The 16,302-nt window shown below is 37.2% G+C and overlaps 1 pseudogene; it reads right to left on the bottom strand.

Moving 5' to 3' along the window:
* Positions 1–102: 102 nt before the first annotated feature.
* Positions 103–15,477, bottom strand: LOC148129127 (uncharacterized; annotated as a pseudogene).
* Positions 15,478–16,302: the final 825 nt, after the last annotated feature.

Raw genomic sequence — 16,302 nt, 5'->3', positions numbered from 1 at the left:
TGACTGGCCCTGCTCCCATCTATTTTCTGCCTCCCAAGTCCTAGCGGATCATCTGGGTCTTCTTTTGTTGCCCTACAGAGGAGAACAAAGCTGGAAAGCAGGTTAGTGGCTTGGGGAGGGAATGGTGATTTTACAGTATCCTTCCCCTGCCACGCCCAGCAAGAACCAGTAGTAATTTTTCTTTTTTTAATCCCACCACTGTCAATATAATGGTCTTTTTTCTTAGAGGGGCAAAAGGGATTTCTCATTTCTGCAGTGAATTTCTTTTCATGTGAGATAGTTTTTGGTGGGCTTCCTCTCATTGTGTTCCCTAGTGCAATAATAGACTGCCATGTCTTCAGCTTTGAGGCTATTCATCTGCAGATACAGCTGGCTTTTGGCATTGTCCCTGGAGGTGATGAAGCGGCCCTTCACTTTGTCTGAGTAGTAAATACTAATTGAACTTGGATTTATATATGAAACCCATTTCAGGCTTTCTCCAGAAGTTTGTCTCACCTAGTCCATGTAGGAGTTACTGAAGGTGAATCCAGAGGCTTTTCAGGAGAGACAGAGGGACTCCCTAGGCCTTCTCACATCCCCTCCAGACTCCACCAACTGGACTTGAGATTGGACACCTGGAAAGAAAGGCATTTAACTCACACCTGTTGCACATCTTCCTTGCAAACAAATAGAATCAAAATAGAGAATATATCTGAATGGAAGGAAAAAGTACCTCTGAGGGCTCTTAGCAATGTTACCAAAGATAGCCACATGATCATTTCTGCTGACTGCAATGACAAGAGAGAAAATGAGTGGAAAGCCTTAGAAGATGGATCATATTTAAAGACAAAGTCCTCCCTTTCTGTTCTGGCTTGATTATTAAATTCCCAGGGGATATTTGAAAAGGGGGAGAAGTGGAAAGTCATTTGAACAAATGAGGGATATCTACTATGGATGCAAAATATTAATCACTCTCAATAGAATAGGCTGAAATCAGGGAAAGAAGCCATGGATGAATATTGATCAAGGAGAGATCCAACCTGTAACTAAGGGGAAATTTCCTGACAGAACAATTAATCAGTGGAAAGGTTTTCTTCTAGAAATTGTGGGTGCTCCAACAGTAGAGCTTTTAAAGAAGAGATTGGACAGCCATTTTTTTGGAAATGGTATAGAGTTTCTTCCTTGAGCAGGGGGTTGATCTAGAAGACCTCCAAAGACCCTTCCCACTTTTTATTCTATCAGAAGAAATACCAATAAAAATATATATTAGTAAAAACTGTAAAATGTAAAAGAGGTAGTAATTATATACTCGCAATAAGATGTATTTGTAAATATGTCACCAATACTGATAACAAACAAGGAACCATAGACTGTCGATAATAGAATTGCTCGTTTTTTTAATTTTTTTTCTTTTTCTTTCTGTGTGTTGTGTATGTGTTTGATTGACATTTTAGTTGTATAATTAATAAATTTTGTTTTTTAAAAAAGAAGAAGAAATACCAAGGGATCAACTTTTGAAGATTCAAGTTAAAATTCTTGAAGCAATTTGTATGACTTTCTCTTTTCCCTAATTTATATATTTTATATAAAATATTCCATTGAATATTGGATCCATGGAATATTCTTCCGCTATGATGCAGATCCATCACCTACTCCTCGGTTCAAAGATTAAAATTTATCTTTCTGAGACTGAATCCACTTGAAGGTTCTTGCCTGCCTTCAGATTCACTTCCTCTCACTGTGTCTCTCCCAGAGTAATAGATTGCTGTGTCCTCTGGTTTGAGGCTGTTCATTTGCAGATACAGCTAGCTTTTGGCATTGTCCCTAGAGATGGTGAAGTGCCCTTCACTTTGTCAGAGTAGAGAATAACACTAGAATTGTAGCTTATGTATGACACCCATTCTCGTCCTTTCCCTGGAACCTGTCTCACCCAGCCCATGTTGTAGCCACCAAAGTTGTATCCAGAACCTTGGCAGGAGAGATGGAGGGACTCTCCGGGTCTTCTCACATCCCCTCCAGACTCCACCAACTGGACCTCAGATTGGACACCTAAAATGAAAATTCTTTTAGCAAACACTCCTTTACATATGGACAGGACCACGGCCCACTCATCATCAATGGAGAATGAGTGGAAACTGTCCCTACGATCAGATTCCTTGGCATCCATATTTCAGCTGATATTGCCTCGTCCCCTAACACCAAGGCCATAGTGAAGAAGGCTTAGCAGCAGCTGCACTTCCTGCGGGTTCTCAGGAAGAACAATCTGGATAAGAAGCTGTTGCTGGCTTTCTATAAAGCCTCTGTGGAGAGCACTCTGACATATTGTCTGGGTATGTGGTATGCAGGCTCCACAGTTGAGGCCAGGAAATCTGTACAGAGTGTGATCAACACAGCTCAAAAGATCATTGGTTGCCCTCTGCCCTCCCCTGAAGACTTAGCCAGGTCCCGCTGCCAAATCAGAATCAAGGCCATTATAGAAGACCCCTCACACCCTGGAAATTATCTTTTTGACCTGCTGCCATCTGAACGGCGTTTTAGGTCAATAAAATCCCACACCACTAAACTAACAAATAGTTTCTTTTCCTGGGCCATCCGAACCGCAAATAAACACCTCATTAAGATGTGAAAAGATGTGAAATCTCAATATCCCATTCAAATACATAATAACATATTACAGTACAATCCATCTCTTGTGTATTATATTCGGCTAAGCGTTCCAGTCAGTGTTGGATGTATATTTTGTGTATATTCATAGATATTGTATTCTCAAATTGCAAATGGAGACGTGGGTACTCTATCTTTCTTATCTTCATTTTTAAGTGCTTTGGTTTTATTGTGTTGTGAACAGTTGCTGGGGTGCATCCATAGTTTCATTGTACTTGTACAATGACAATAAAGTTCTTGTAATTCTAATTCTAATACTAGAATTAAAATGGAGAAGGCTTCATACAGAGGATAGAATTACCTTTGTGGACAGCTACTATGGACACCACATTTAGTCACAGGATCATTGCTGCTCCCTTTAATGAATGGAGTGGAACTGATTGTTGAGATGTTTGGAAAGTTCACAAACTTTGTGTCTTTGGGTGTAGCCTGAAAAGGGGAACCATGCAGCTCCTTTAAAGGCGAAATTGCGCCCTAATTTACATATTGATTGGGATAAAAGTGCCTCTCAGTGCACTCACTTAGATATTTTTTTTGGACAGACCTAGCATGTGTGACTCTCAAATAATGCTCCATTCCTAAGAAAAGTGTTGCCAGACATGCTTTGTTCTTGTTTTCCTATGAGTAAACAGTAAACAGTTTTTCATTTGTTTCAGCAAACAAAAACTGGGTCAGAAATGATCAGTATAACACAACTCCTTCAATATTTGTGGCTTCTACAGATCACCAGTCGAGAAAATGAAAGAGATACTGCTCTATTTTTCTGCATGGAGATGTAACTTTTCTTCTTTAACAGAGGCCATGAAAGCTGACTCAACTTGGACACCAGCCATGAGCCATAAGGGATTTTGACAGGCTGCACCATAGCTTCCTCTCACTGTGACTCTCTAGCACAGTAATACACAGCGGTGACCTCTGGTTTCAGGCTGTTCATTTGGAGATAAAGCATGCTGGAGGCATCTCGGCGGGAGATGGTGAAACGGCCTTTCACAGAATTAGCATAGTATTGGGTGCTCCCATCTCCATCATTATCTATCCAGGCAGCCCATTCCAGTCCTTTTCCTGGAGCCTGTCTCACCCAGACCATATCATAGCTGCTGAAGGTGAAGCCTGAAGCTTGGCAGGAGAGGTGGAGAGACTCCCCAGGCCTTCTCACATCCCCTCCAGATTCCACCAGCTTGACCTCCATTTGCACATCTGGAAAGGAAATATTGATATGTACATTTTAGTATTCAGCATGTTGGAGTCCATTCACCTCAAACATATATTCTTATAGTATCCATCTCTGTATGGAAGAACTATTACCTTTGATGACTGCTAAAATGGAGACTAGTTGGAGCAAAAATAACATTTTTCTTTCTCAGGGAAGAAGTTCCAGGCAGACTGGCTTTTGCTCTCCAACCACAGATTGAGGAGGATGGGAGATGATGTCATATAAAGAGGAAGGTCAGCCCCATATTTACATACAGTTCAGGATAAAAGAGAAATGGGTTTGGCTGGTAATACCACCAAGAGTTTTTGAAAAACCAAATGGGTATATGAAAATTATGTTCACCATAATGTATGTATTAACTTAATTTTATGAAAAACTCCCCCTTTTTTAAAAGACCAGTTTATTGTATTTCTGTATATGGTTCAATGGACTTTTGAAAGGAATTTTCTATTTAATATAATGTTGTTTCCTGCAGAAACAGTATTTTTATTCATGTATTTAATTTTCATGTAATAGAATGTATTTCTTGCACTATGATGAAGTCATGCAATTTTATATTAATCTCCTTTAATGACTCTTATTGAAGGATTACAAAAACTGGGCATTGATAAGAGCACCTGGTTTTACAAGTTAGGTTTTGTTTTTTGTTTTTAAACAGTTTATTAGTTTTTACAATTAAAAACAACCAACGATACATACACAAATAAACAAGAAAAAAAAGAAGGAAGAGAAGAAAGAAAAGAAAAGATTGAAAAGAAAGAAAAAAGAAAGAAAAAGAGGGAAGAAAAGTTAAAAGCATTCTTATTTTTACAGTTTGCAAGATCTTTTTTCATAACCTTTGATTTATGTCATCTACACACACCTATTCTATACATATATCGCTATCTCCTTAATGATAGGTTAATACTTCCTCTTATGCCTTATGGTATATAATTTATCTTTGATCAATCCAATTATACCAACAATTCCAACTATCATAATATAGTGAAGTATAGGTTTTTAAAGACCACTTTGTCCCACTTCTATATATGGTTCAATGGACTTTTGAAAGGAACTGTCTGTTTATTGTAATGTAATGTTCTTTCCTGCAGAGAATACTATTTTTATTCATCTTTTTAATCATCATATATTAGAATGCATTTCATGCACTATGATAAACACATGCTATTTCTTATATTAATTTCTTTTATTGACTTGTATTGAAGGATTACAAAAAATGGGTATTGATTAGAGCACCTGGCTTTAAAAGTTAAGTTATGCCCCACGATCAACATGGAATCATTCACATGAGCACAATACAAAACAAAAGAAGACAAAAACAAAACAACAGAATTCAGCAACTTCCAAAAGTGCAATAAATCATTAAATAAATAATTATAGTAATAATGAGAAATACACCAAATCTAATTCATAGATTTGTTTTGATGTTTTAGACAATGTGAAATTAACGCAAATAACTTTATTAGGTTGAACATTATTTTTGCTCTGACTTTAGACTTAAATTCTCAGAAGAACATTTAAATAGGGAGAAGAGGGGAAAATCATTTCAACAAATAAGGGATAACTACTGGGGATGCAAAATATTAATTAATCTCAATAAAAGAGTTTCAGAGAAGCTGTTGAGCATGAACGGAAATGTCCAAACGCCATCTTATTTGGTCTAGAGGACATCAATGACAATGATGACATCACAACTGTCCGAAACATCATCAGTGATTATCAAGCATCAACCATCTCCGCTGATGAAATACTTGACATTTCCCCGCATTGGCCGAGAGCTCAAAAACAGAGACGGCTCTGTGGCCCCACGCTTGTGCAGGGTCATTTGCAAAAAATGAATCAAGCAAACGTAAATTCATTTACACTATAAATTCACTCGCCAAAACCAACACCAACCATAAGAACCTCCGTTGTCGCCCTGACCTAACCATACAGCAACGTGCCGCTCCCGTGTACTCCGCACTGAACTCAAAAAACGTCTAGACAATGGAGAGAAGGACCTGTACATTGACTACCATGCTGACTGTATCAAAAGTAAGCCACACAACCCGCAACTCAGCTTTAACCCTCAACCACAACCCTACCTCAACCGATCCACCATCACCCAAGACTAGGCATGCACGCCCCTAACTACCTCAATTCCAACTACTGCCGGCCTTAAATGCAAACTACTCAATGCAAGAAGCCTCGTGAATAAAATACCTGAATTTTTCCTCCTACTAAATATGGCTAAATTCGACATTATATTTGTCTGTGAAACATGGCTCAATGCATCTCTCCCTGACTCCATTACCACAGTAAGAGACTATCATGTTTACCGATCAGATCGTGAAATTCGTAGAGGAGGTGGTGTTGCTATCTTCGATAAAAAGTCCTTACATCTAAAAAATATCCAAGTTACCCAGGAGCTTGCTCTTCCTGAGACCATCATCTGTGAACTATCCTTAAATATCACAATTCGATTATTACTATGTTACAGAGCACCTGATTATGACATCGAACATGTAAACAAGCTAAATACATTACTAACATGGGCTGCATCCTGCCCATACCCTTTTATCTTTCTTGGTGATTTCAATCTACCTCATATTGACTGGACCCTAAATGATTGTACAACTGAAATCATACACACAACCTTCTACAATGCTATTACAAATCTGGGACTGGAACAACTAGTAACCAACAACACTAGACTAAACAACTGCCTCGATCTCATCTTCTGCAATAGTTTGAATTTAATTTACGGAATACAAACTAAAGAACCCTTTTCCAGCAGTGACCACAATATGATTGACTTTTGTCTCAACATACGCCCACACAAAAATCACCACAATGATGTAATCCCCAATTGTAACTTCAAAAAGGCAACTATGATCTTATAGACAACGATCTCTCATCCCTTGATTGGCAATCTCTATTCACTGGATGCAATACTGTTGAAGACCATTACAACATATTTTACTTGAAGTCAAAAGAGTCATCAACCTATATGTACCAACAACAACTCCCAAAACAAAACAAAAAGCAGATTACCCATAACAATAAGGAAACTTCAATCCCAAAAGAGATCACTCTGGCGGAAAAACAAATCTGGTCACGTTACCAATTTCAAAAGCCGATACAAAAATTTATGCCACCAGATAAAGACCGAATGCATCAATTATCACATTAAACAAGAGGAAAACCTTCTAAGCACCAATTCCACCTGTGCTTTTTACAATTTTGTAAACAACAAACTAAAAGACTCAAGGTCTATCCCACCCTTGATAGGACCTGATGGTAAAGACTGCAACGACGACACCATTAAAGCCAACATCTTTAACACATTCTTCGGCTCAGTATTTGTAAACAGCAATGGATCATGCCCAGTATTTCCTAGCCGTACCACAGATAACAACAATGATCTAATACATATCGATTTTACAGAAGACAATGTTGAAAAAGCACTACGCAATCTAAAACCATCTCTATCTATTGGACCGGATGGAATATGTGCCTACTTCTTAAAAAGCTATCCACTGCCATAGCCAAACCTCTAAGCATAATCTTTGAAAAATCTTTCAGGACCAGCTCCTTGCCTAACCTATGGTCACAAGCCACAGTCATCCCCATCTTCAAAAAGGGAGACCCAAGCCTAGTTGAAAATTACAGACCAATCTCCTTATGCTGCGTCACCTGTAAAGTCATGGAATCAATTATTAACCAATCCATCATCCTCCACTTAGAGACAAACAACCTACTCTCCAATAAACAATTTGGTTTCAGAAAAAAACTATCCTGTAATCTGCAACTCTTACACTGCAAAAACATATGGACGACACAACCTCGACCAGGGCAAAGCAATAGACGCAATCTACATAGACTTCTGTAAAGCCTTTGATTCAGTGGTACACGACAAACTACTCCTAAAAATAAAATCCTATGGTATCTCTGGACAACTGAATAACTGGATAGAAGCATTCCTGGCAAACAGACAACAAATGGTCAAAATTGGGAGCGTCCTATCAAATTCTGTACCTGTCAATAGTGGTGTCCCCCAAGGCAGTGTTCTAGGACTAACTCTCTTCATACTCTACATAAATGACCTCTGTGATCATATTAAGAGCAATTGCGTTGTTTTCGCTGATGATGTAAAGCTGTTCAATACCACAGACAATACTGCTACCCTACAAAAAGATCTTGACTATGTATCAGAATGGTCAAACAAATGGCAACTTCAAATCTCAACAAATAAATGCTCTGTCTTACATATTGGCAAAAAAAATCAGAAAATAAAATACAAGCTGAATAGTCAAGATCTTGTTGATGACCCAAGCTCTGTAAAGGACCTTGGAATACTCACCTCTAATGATCTAAGTGCTAGAGCCCACTGCAACTACATAGCCAAAAGGCATTAAGAGTTGTTAACCTAATCCTACGTAGCTTTTCTCTGGTAATATCACACTACTAACCAGAGCATACAAAACATTTGCTAGACCAATACTCGAATACAGTTCATCAGTCTGGAACCCACATTACATATCTGATATTAGCACAATTGAGAAAGTCCAGAAATATTTCACAAGAAGAGTTCTCCACTCCTCTACTCGTTGTAGAATACCTTATGCCACCAGACTTGAAATTCTAGAACTAGAAAACCTTGAATTACGCCGTCTTCGGTCTGATTTAAGCATGGTATATAAAATCATACATTGCAATGTCCTACCTGTCAATGAATACTTCAGCTTCAACCATAACAACACAAGAGCACACGATAGATACAAACTCAAAGTTAACCGCACCAAACTTGATTGCAGGAAATACGACTTCAGCAATAGAGTGGTCAATGTCTGGAATACTCTACCCGACTCTGTATTTTCTTCCCCAAACCCCAAAAACTTTAACCTTAGACTGTCTACTATTGACCTCACCCTTTCCTAAGAGGTCTGTAGGGGGCGTGCATAAAGCGCACCAACGTGCCTACCGTCCCTGTCCTATTGTTTCTCTTATTCTTCTTTTATTTTTCTTATATGTACCCATTTCATGTATTCACAACTATGTATACACTTATACTTATTATCTTGTAATCAATTGGCAAATCAAATAAATAAAATAAATAAATAAAAATAAAAGGAGCCATGGATGAAACTAACAGTGAGAGCAATCAACCCATGGAACAGAAGTTGCCTTCAGAAGTTTTGGGAACTTCATCACTGGAAGCTTTCAAGAAGAGACTGGATTGCCATCTGTCAAAAATGGAGTAGGGTCTTCTCGGGGAGGGGGGGGGTTGGACTCAATGACCCACAAGGTCCCTTCCAATTATGTTAATCTACATAAAAATTAATCATGGAGAGAACCAACCTGGAACTAAGGAGAAATTTCCTGATAGTGAGAACAATAAATCCATGGAACCACTTGCCTCTAGAAGTTATGGGTGCTGCATCATTAGAGGTTTTGAGAAGAGACTGTACAACCATTTTTCTGAAATGGTATAGGATTTCCTACCTGAGCAGGGGGTTGGACTAGAAGACCTCCAAGGTCCCTTCCAACTATGTTATTATCTCAAGACAAATACCAGGGAAAACACCTTCTGAAGGCACAAGTTAAGGCTTTTGAAGCAATCTGCATGAATTTCTTTTCTTATGATGCCTTAGAAGAAATGAACATTTAGACTGAACAATTAGGGACAATTGTGACAGAGCTTGGATGCTACCAATCCATCAAGCCCTAAAACCAATTCAGTTTGGACTACATTTAAGAAAGAAGACATAGAGGGAACTCTTCTTTGGTTTGCAGAGAAAACTGAGCAATTTTTCAAAACTGAAGAAAATAACATTGAGTGGGATTTTACAGAGAAGACTGCCTTCTAGTAATAAGCAGATGGCGTACAGAGAGCAAGTTCAATTTCACTTCCAGAGACATATCCATGGAATTTGATTTGTGCTCAACTCAGGGACCATTTGTACATATCATATAATTTTGGCTTTAATACTATAATTGCCTAAAGTCAAAGATGCAACACCAGTAACCTTTCATTTTGTTCATCAACCAGCATACATGAAATAAGCAAATTGGATATAAGGGATTTTTTGTTTGTTTGTTTGGTATATACATTGAAGCTTAAGTGTCACACTTTCTAGGCAAGTAGGGATTTTAGGTATAAACCACGTTACTCACTTTTGTGGAGTTAAGATAACGGTTTATTTACAATACATCCCATCCAAGTCAGCAACACAAGCAAATGTCTGTATAAAGCAAGTGCTAAGAGCAACTGTCTCTCAGCACCTTTTATTTTTTATTTTTTATTTATTTATTTGTTTATTTATTTGTTTGTTTTATTTGTCAATTGCTTACAAGATAATAGGTATAAGTAAAAACATAGTTATGAATACATGGATACATATAAGAAAAATATAAAAAATATAAAAGAAACAATAAGACAGGGACGGTAGACCCATTGGTGCGCTTATGCACGCCCCCTACAGACCTCTTAGGAAAGGGGTGAGGTCAATAGTAGACAGTCTAAGGTTAAAGTTTTTGGGGTTTGGGGAAAAAAACCACAGAGTCAGGTAGAGTATTCGAGATATTGACCACTCTGTTGCTGAAGTCGTATTTCCTGCAATCAAGTTTGGTGCAATTAACCTTGAGTTTGTATCTATTGTTTGCTCTTGTGTTGTTATGGTTGAAGCTGAAGTATTCATTGCAATGTATGATTTTATATACTATACTTAGATCGGATTGAAGGCGGCATAGTTCTAGCTTTTCTAGGTCTAGAATTTAAAGTGTGGTAGCATAAGGTATTCTGCAATGAGTAGAGGAGTGGAGAACTCTTCTTGTGAAATTTTTCTGGACTTTCTCAACTGTGTTAATATCAGATACGTAATGTGGGTTCCAGACTGATGAGCTGTATATGAGTATTGGTCTAGCAAATGTTTTGTATGCTCTAGTTATTAGTGTAATATTACCAGAGAAAAAGCTACATAAGATTAGGTTAACAACTCTAGAGTTCCTGTGTGTCAGACTTTGGAGGCGGCAGGAATTCGCGTTTGTGCACGATCCCTGCCGCGCTCGCTGCCGGAGTGCCTTCGATCCAGTTGGATTGGGAGGCTATAGTTATCCTGTAGGGATAACTGAAGAGAGGAGATCCGGGCAGGGGTCTGGGGGCATCGCAACCCCTTCCCCAGCCGGCTTAACTCCCTTTTCCAAAGGCGGTGGAGCGGCGGTCAGCAATGGCCGCCACCAAGAACCTCTCAACCGGACAAGTTTTGTGCAGGAGGAAGTTGAGAAAGTGAAAGCTTTGGCTGAACTGGGACGACAAGCAACATCTGAATACCCTGGAACTTTGGCTCTTTAAGTGATACATTGTTCCTCAAGAGGATTGCAAAGCTGCGGTTGAAAGTGAAAGGGAAAGCTTTTTTTTCTCCTCACTTTCCTTCCCTATGGAGACAGCAGATGGAAATTGGAAATACCTGCTTTGGCAGCAGAAGGTACTAATTTTGAAAATTAAAGCCAAAAGGACATTAGATTTCTAAAAACTGGCATTTAAAAATTAAAATCTTTTTGCTATAAGTGGGAAGGAAGAGAGGTAAATGATTTATACCAAGATTTGTTGAAGGAGACTGCTTGGAGCTTATAAGATCAGAGATTAAATTGCAATAAAACTTCTAAAAATTACCTTGGAATTGTGTAATTGATTTCTACCCCAGGAAGAGAAAGTATTAAAAGAAGAAAGTGCTAAATGAAACAGTTTGTGCTGACTTTGATTGCTTGATGACTTTGGGACTTTTGTAAACTATCTTTTGAAAGACTAAAAAAACATTTGGATTGTTTAAAAAAAAAAACTTTCACAAAGGTATCTGTTGAAGAATTGAAAATGGAATTTGAAAAGTTAAAAGAAGAGGAAGAAGAAGGCAAGGGCTCTTTTGGATCTATGTTTCGCTTCTTAGAAATGGCGATTTCTACTTATCAGGAAATGCAACAACAAGAAGGTTGGGATGATGAAGAAGAAGCCATCTTTAATGGACATATAATTTTAATTGAGGAAGAAAAGCGTAAAAAGGAAAAGAAAATGGAGAATTTAAGTTCTAAAAAAACAACCAAGAAAGGGAAAAATAAGGTGAAAAATCGATATAATGTCAGAAAGCAACAGAAAAGAGGAATACAACAGAGAGGGGAGACTAAGAGGCTGGAGATTGAGAGAGGTGGGGTAAAAAGGCTAGACTTGACAAGGAAGGAAGGGAAAAAGTAAAGAGAAGTTATAAAGGCTTAAAACAAGATGTTAAAAAACAGGTTTTTTTCAGAGACAAAGGGTAAAATATAATCTAAAAAGAGATTCTGCAAAAGTACATAAGATTGTATTGTAGTATTTGTATTTGAAATAGAGTTAGAAAATTGGAATAACATATGTCTTAATAGAACATTGTAGGGAATGTGTAAAATGTTTAAGAATTAACTAATAGAGTTTAATTAATTAATTTGTTATGGAACATTGTTTTTACCATACTATAAGCTCATTATGTTTTTTATTTTAAAATGTTATGTAGAATGTACTAAGCAGAATCAGAATGGAAATTATGTATTATTTTAAGTGTTAAATTTGGGGGGAAAGATAGAAAGGTGTCATACTTCAACCAGTGATTACAGGAAAAAGTTTGTATTAAAGAGAAAAGATAAATAGATAATTGAAAAAGAACGGACAAGAGATACAAGTATAATTATTTAAATTGAGATTAAATAAATAAAATAGAATTAAGAGAGTGAAAAGAGGGGAGAAGACATATGAAAAATTTAGAATGTTAAATAAGATATGAAATAGTGAATAGGTGAGCATGAATTTGATTTATGTCTGTACAAAAGTTGTAACCCGGGGTTAAGCCGCTTTCTAAAAGAAGTTTTATGTTTTTATGTTATGTATTTTGTTTGCTTATGTTTGTTTATCGAGGATTAATGATGTTGGATAAGAACATATGAAATAGTAATAATATGAAATATAGTAATATGAAATACATGAAAAGTATAAGTTTAATGAATAAAATTGAACAGAAATAAAGGAAGAAACAGTGAGAAGTTGGAAAAGAGTAATAAGATATGAAGTTGAATATATAAGATGCACATTAAATTGTGGGTGGAAACGTGATAATTTAGAATTATGTTGTACTTAAATAAGATGTTTTATTTGTTTTGTTAAGTAGTTCTTAGAAAAGATGTTCTATGTTCTTACATTTTATGTTTTGTCTGTGTATTGTCTTTGAAAATTAATAAAATTTGATTTTTTTTAAAAAAAGATTAGGTTAACAACTCTTAACGCCTTTTTGACTGCGTAGTTACAGTGGGCTCTAGCACTTAGGTCATTTGAGATAAGTACTCCAAGATCCTTGACAGAGTTTGGATCATCAACAAGGTCTTGACTATTCAGCCTGTATTTTATTTTCTGATTTTTTTGCCAATATGTAGGACAGAGCATTTATTTGTTGAGATTTGAAGTTGCCATGTGTTTGACCATTCTGATACGTAGTCAAAATCTTTTTGAAGGGTAGCAGTATTGTCTTTGGTGTTGAATAGCTTTACATCATCAGTGAAGAGAACACAGTTGCTCTTGATATGATCAAAGAGGTCATTTATGTAGAGTATGAAAAGAGTTGGTCCTAGAATACTGCCTTGGGGGACACCACTGTTGACAGGTACAGAATTTGATAGGATGCTCCCAATTTTGATCATTTGTTGTCTGTTTGACAGGAATGCTTCTATCCAGTAATGCCGTAAGAGATACCGTAAGATTTTAGTTTTAGGAGTAGTTTGTTGTGTACCATTGAATCAAAGGCTTTACAGAAGTCTATGTAGATTGCGTCTATTGCTTTGCCCTGATCGAGTTGTGTAGTCAATTGTTTTTGCAGTGTAAGAGTTGCAGATTACAGGATAGTTTTTTCCTAAAACTAAATTGTTTATTAGAGAGTAGGTTGTTTGTCTCTAAGTGGAGGATGATAGATTGGTTAATAATTGATTCCATGACTTTATAGGTGACGCCATCATAAAGAGATTGGTCTGTAATTTTCAACTAGGCTGGGGTCTCCCTTTTTGAAGATGAGGATGACCATGGCTTGTGACCATTGTTTTGGCAAGGAGCTGGTCCTGAAAGATTTTTCCAATATTATGCTTAGAGGTTTGGTTATTGCAGTGGATAGCTTTTTTAAGAAGTAGGCACATATTCCATCTGGTCCAATAGATAGAGATGGTTTTAGATTGTGCAGTGCTTTTTCAACAATGTCTTCTGTAAAATCGATATGTATTAAATCATTGTAGTTTTCTGTGGTTTGACTAGGAAATACTGGGCATGATCCATTGCTGTTTACAAATACTGAGCCAAATAATGTGTTAAAGAGGTTGGCTTTAATAGGGTTGTTATTGCAGTCTTTACCATTAGGTCCTTTCAGGGATGGGATGGACCTTGAGTCTTTTAGTTTGTTGTTTATAAAATTGTAGAAAGCACAGATGGAATTGGTGTGTAGAAGGTTTTCTTCTTGTTTAATGTGATAATTGGTGCATTCAGTTTTTATCTGGTGACATAAATTTTTGTATCTGCTTTTGAATTTGGCAACGTGACCAGATTTGTTTTTCTGCCAAAGTGATTCTTTTTGGATTGAAGCTTCCTTATTGTTTTGGGTAAATTTTTTTTTCTGGTTTTGGGAGTTGTTAATGGTACATATAGTTTGATGACTCTTTTAACTTCAAATAAAAATATGTTGTAATGGTCTTCTACAGTATTGCATTCAGAGAATAGAAATTGCCAATCAAGGGATGAGAGATCGTTGTTTATAAGATCATAGTTGCCTTTTTTGAAGTTATAATTGGGGATTTCGTTGTTGTGATGATTTTTGTGTGGATGTATGTGGAGGCAAAAGTCAATCATGTTGTGGTCACTGTTGGAAAAGGGTTCTTTATTTTGTATTCCGCAAATTGAATTCAAACTATTGCAGAAGATGAGATTGAGGCAGTTGTTAATTCTAGTGTTGTTGATTACTAGTTGTTCTGGTCCCAGATTTGTTATTACATTGTAGAAGGTTGCATGTATGGGTTCAGTTGTACTTCATTAAGGGTCGAGTTAATATGAGGTAGATTGAAGTCACCAAGAAAGATAAAAGCGTGTGGGCAGGATGTTGCCCATGTTAGTAGTGAATTTAGCTTGTTTATATGTTCAATGTCATAATCAGGGGCTCTGTAACATAGTAAGAACCGAAATGTGATATTTAAGGACAGTTCACAGGCGATGGTCTCAGGAAGAGCAAGTTCCTGGGTAACTTGAATGTTGTTTAGATTTAGGGACTTTTTATAGAAGATAGCAACACTACCTCCTCTACAGATTTCTTGATCTGATCAGTAAACATGATAGTCTCTTACTGTGGTAATGGAGTCAGGGAGAGATGCATTGAGCCATGTTTCATAGACAAATATAATGTCGAATTTAGCCGTATTTAGTAAGAGGAGAAATTCAGGTATTTTATTTACAAGGCTTCTTGCATTGAGTAGCTAAGTATTAAAATGGAAAAAGCTGAGGATAAAGGATAGAATTACCTCTGAGGACTGCTAGTAAGGACACCAAGTTTATCCACTGGATCATTTCTGCTTCCTCTAATGAATGGAAGGGAACTGATATAGAGAATTTGTGAATGTGCTCAAACTTTGTGTTGGTGGGTATAGCCTGAAAAGGGAAACCATGCAGTTCCTTTAAAGGGGAAATTGGGCTCTAATTTACATATTGATTGAGATAAAAGAGCTCCTGATTGCATTCACTTAAAAGTTGTTTGGACAGACCTAACATGTGTGACTTTTAAATATGGCTCCATTCCTATGGAAAGTGATGCCAGGCATGCTTTGTTCTTGTTTTTCTGTGACTAAATTCTTCTTCATATACTTTAGCAAATAAAAACTGGTTCATAAATGATAAGTATCATTCAACTACTTCAATATTAGCAGCTTCTTCAGATCACCAGTAGAGAAAATGAAAGAGGTTCTGTTCTACTTTGCTGCATGGAAATATAATTTCTCCTCCTTTACTGAGGCCATGAAAGCTGACTCATCTTGGACACCAGTCATGAGCTATACGGGATTTTGATAGGCTTCATCACAACTTCTTTTCAGTGTGACATTCCAGCACAGTAATACACTGGGTTATTACACTCTGGTTTCAAGCTGTACATTTGGAGATAAAGTATGCTTGGAGGCATCTCAACGAGAGATGGTGAAATGGCTTTTCACTGAATTAGCATAGTATTGGGTGCTTCCATCTCCATTCTTGTCTATCCATGCAACCCTCTCCAGTCCTTTCCCAGGAGATTGCTTCACCCAGTTCATATCATAGCTACTGAAGTTGAAGCCTGAAGCTTGGCAGGAGAGGAGGAGGGACTCCCCAGGCCTTCTCACTTCCCCTCCTGATCCCAGCATCTGGACCTCTATTTGGACATCTGGAAATA

This window comes from Notechis scutatus, chromosome Z (genome assembly GCF_049901735.1).
Source record: "Notechis scutatus isolate UNSWTSFEM ecotype Mainland chromosome Z, rNotScu1.2, whole genome shotgun sequence".
In the NCBI taxonomy this organism is placed as follows: domain Eukaryota; kingdom Metazoa; phylum Chordata; class Lepidosauria; order Squamata; family Elapidae; genus Notechis; species Notechis scutatus.
The sequence above is the reverse complement of the archived record's forward strand: the minus strand, read 5'-3'. Positions and strand labels throughout refer to the sequence as shown.